Source organism: Tripterygium wilfordii, unplaced genomic scaffold, assembly GCF_013401445.1.
Source record: "Tripterygium wilfordii isolate XIE 37 unplaced genomic scaffold, ASM1340144v1 ctg73, whole genome shotgun sequence".
Taxonomy (NCBI): domain Eukaryota; kingdom Viridiplantae; phylum Streptophyta; class Magnoliopsida; order Celastrales; family Celastraceae; genus Tripterygium; species Tripterygium wilfordii.
Window position 1 is genome coordinate 113,281 of NW_024056414.1, and position 4,374 is coordinate 117,654.

The window sequence follows — 4,374 nt, forward strand, 5'->3', positions numbered from 1 at the left end:
CTCGGTCTATTCGCTTCTTTATCCATTGAACCCCTGTACAAAAGCTAAATTAGCAAGTTAGACTTCTTAGAACAATAAATGGAGTACAACGGTCCACTTTGAAGCTTTGGAATTGCTCGACTCTCTCCATAGACGTGCTTTTCACGTTTTTGTGCAATTTGAAACATAACTCGGTCTATTCGCTTCTTTATCCATTGAAACCTTGTACGAAAGCTAAATTAGCATTTTAGACTTCTAAAAACAATAAATGGAGTGCAACGGTCCACTTTGATGCTTTGGAATTGCTCAACTCTCTCCATAGATGTGCTTTTCTCGTTTTTGTGCAATTTGAAACATAACTCGGTCTATTCGCTTCTTTATCCATTGAAACCTTGTACGAAAGCTAAATTAGCATTTTAGACTTCTAAAAACAATAAATGGAGTGCAACGGTCCACTTTGATGCTCTGGAATTGCTCAACTCTCTCCATAGATGTGCTTTTATCGTTTTTGTGCAATTTGAAATATAACTTGGTCTATTCGCATCTTTATCAAACGAAACATTGTACAAACGCTAAACCAGCTAGTTACACTTCTAAGAACACTCAGTGAAGTATAACGGTCCACTTTGAAGCTTTGGAATTGCTCAACTCTCTCCATAGATGTGCTTTACACGTTCTTGTGCAATTTGAAAGATAACTTGGTCTATTCGCATCTTTATCTAACGAAACGTTATACGAAAGCTAAACTAGCAAGTCAGACTTCTAAGAACACTCAATGGAGTACAATGATCCACTTTGAAGCTTTGGAATTGCTCAACTCTCTCCATAGACGTGCTTTTCACGTTTTTGTGCAATTTGAAACATAAGTAGGTCTATTCGCTTCTTTATCCATTGAAACCTTGTACGGAAGCTAAATTAGCAAGTTAGACTTCTAAGGGCAATAAATGGAGTACAACGGTCCACTTTGAAGCTTTGGAATTGCTCAACTCTCTCCATAGACGTGCTTTTCACGTTTTTGTGCAATTTGAAACATAACTCGGTCTATTCGCTTCTTTATCCATTGAACCCCTGTACAAAAGCTAAATTAGCAAGTTAGACTTCTTAGAACAATAAATGGAGTACAACGGTTCACTTTGAAGCTTTGGAATTGCTCAACTCTCTCCATAGACGTGCTTTTCACGTTTTTGTGCAATTTGAAACATAACTCGGTCTATTCGCTTCTTTATCCATTGAAACCTTGTACGAAAGCTAAATTAGCATTTTAGACTTCTAAGAACAATAAATGGAGTGCAACGGTCCACTTTGATGATTTGGAATTGCTCAACTCTCTCCATAGATGTGCTTTTCTTGTTTTTGTGCAATTTGAAATATAACTTGGTCTATTCGCATCTTTATCTAACGAAACGTTGTACGAAAGCTAAACCAGCTAGTTGCACTTCTAAGAACACTCGGTGGAGTATAACGGTCCACTTTGAAGCTTTGGAATTGCTCAACTCTCTCCATAGATGTGCTTTTCACGTTCTCGTGCAATTTGAAAGATAACTAGGTCTATTCGCAGCTTTATCTAACGAAACTTTATACGAAAGCTAAACTAGCAAGTCAGACTTCTAAGAACACTCAATGGAGTACAATGATCCACTTTGAAGCTTTGGAATTGCTCAACTCTCTCCATAGACGTGCTTTTCACGTTTTTGTGCAATTTGAAACATAGCTAGGTCTATTCGCTTCTTTATCCATTGAAACCTTGTACGAAAGCTAAATTAGCAAGTTAGACTTCTAAGGGCAATAAATGGAGTACAACGGTCTACTTTGAAGCTTTGGAATTGCTCAACTCTCTCCATAGACGTGCTTTTCACGTTTTTGTGCAATTTGAAACATAACTCGGTCTATTCGCTTCTTTATCCATTGAACCCCTGTACAAAAGCTAAATTAGCAAGTTAGACTTCTTAGAACAATAAAAGGAGTACAACGGTTCACTTTGAAGCTTTGGAATTGCTGAACTCTCTCCATAGACGTGCTTTTCACGTTTTTGTGCAATTTGAAACATAACTCGGTCTATTCGCTTCTTTATCCATTGAAACCTTGTACGAAAGCTAAATTAGCATTTTAGACTTCTAAGAACAATAAATCGAGTGCAACGGTCCACTTTGATGATTTGGAATTGCTCAACTCTCTCCATAGATGTGCTTTTCTTGTTTTTGTGCAATTTGAAATATAACTTGGTCTATTCGCATCTTTATCTAATGAAACGTTGTACGAAAGCTAAACCAGCTAGTTACACTTCTAAGAACACTCAGTGGAGTATAACGGTCCACTTTGAAGCTTTGGAATTGCTCAACTCTCTCCATAGATGTGCTTTTCACGTTCTCGTGTAATTTGAAAGATAACTAGGTCTATTCGCAGCTTTATCTAACGAAACGTTATACGAAAGCTAAACTAGCAAGTCAGACTTCTAAGAACACTCAATGGAGTACAATGATCCACTTTGAAGCTTTGGAATTGCTCAACTCTCTCCATAGACGTGCTTTTCACGTTTTTGTGCAATTTGAAACATAACTCGGTCTATTCGCTTCTTTATCCATTGAACCCCTGTACAAAAGCTAAATTAGCAAGTTAGACTTCTTAGAACAATAAAAGGAGTACAACGGTTCACTTTGAAGCTTTGGAATTGCTCAACTCTCTCCATAGACGTGCTTTTCACGTTTTTGTGCAATTTGAAACATAACTCGGTCTATTCGCTTCTTTATCCATTGAAACCTTGTACGAAAGCTAAATTAGCATTTTAGACTTCTAAGAACAATAAATGGAGTGCAACGGTCCACTTTGATGATTTGGAATTGCTCAACTCTCTCCATAGATGTGCTTTTCTTGTTTTTGTGCAATTTGAAATATAACTTGGTCTATTCGCATCTTTATCTAACGAAACGTTGTACGAAAGCTAAACCAGCTAGTTGCACTTCTAAGAACACTCGGTGGAGTATAACGGTCCACTTTGAAGCTTTGGAATTGCTCAACTCTCTCCATAGATGTGCTTTTCACGTTCTCGTGCAATTTGAAAGATAACTAGGTCTATTCGCAGCTTTATCTAACGAAACTTTATACGAAAGCTAAACTAGCAAGTCAGACTTCTAAGAACACTCAATGGAGTACAATGATCCACTTTGAAGCTTTGGAATTGCTCAACTCTCTCCATAGACGTGCTTTTCACGTTTTTGTGCAATTTGAAACATAACTAGGTCTATTCGCTTCTTTATCCATTGAAACCTTGTACGAAAGCTAAATTAGCAAGTTAGACTTCTAAGGGCAATAAATGGAGTAGAACGGTCCACTTTGAAGCTTTGGAATTGCTCAACTCTCTCCATAGACGTGCTTTTCACGTTTTTGTGCAATTTGAAACATAACTCGGTCTATTCGCTTCTTTATCCATTGAACCCCTGTACAAAAGCTAAATTAGCAAGTTAGACTTCTTAGAACAATAAAAGGAGTACAACGGTTCACTTTGAAGCTTTGGAATTGCTGAACTCTCTCCATAGACGTGCTTTTCACGTTTTTGTGCAATTTGAAACATAACTCGGTCTATTCGCTTCTTTATCCATTGAAACCTTGTACGAAAGCTAAATTAGCATTTTAGACTTCTAAGAACAATAAATCGAGTGCAACGGTCCACTTTGATGATTTGGAATTGCTCAACTCTCTCCATAGATGTGCTTTTCTTGTTTTTGTGCAATTTGAAATATAACTTGGTCTATTCGCATCTTTATCTAACGAAACGTTGTACGAAAGCTAAACCAGCTAGTTACACTTCTAAGAACACTCAGTGGAGTATAACGGTCCACTTTGAAGCTTTGGAATTGCTCAACTCTCTCCATAGATGTGCTTTTCACGTTCTCGTGTAATTTGAAAGATAACTAGGTCTATTCGCAGCTTTATCTAACGAAACGTTATACGAAAGCTAAACTAGCAAGTCAGACTTCTAAGAACACTCAATGGAGTACAATGATCCACTTTGAAGCTTTGGAATTGCTCAACTCTCTCCATAGACGTGCTTTTCACGTTTTTGTGCAATTTGAAATATAACTAGGTCTATTCACTTCTTTATCCATTGAAACCTTGTACGAAAGCTAAATTAGCAAGTCAGACTTCTAAGGGCAATAAATGGAGTACAACGGTCCACTTTGAAGCTTTGGAATTGCTCAACTCTCTCCATAGACGTGCTTTTCACGTTTTTGTGCAATTTGAAACATAACTCGGTCTATTCGCTTTTTTATCCATTGAACCCCTGTACAAAAGCTAAATTAGCAAGTTAGACTTCTTAGAACAATAAAAGGAGTACAACGGTTCACTTTGAAGCTTTGGAATTGCTGAACTCTCTCCATAGACGTGCTTTTCACGTTT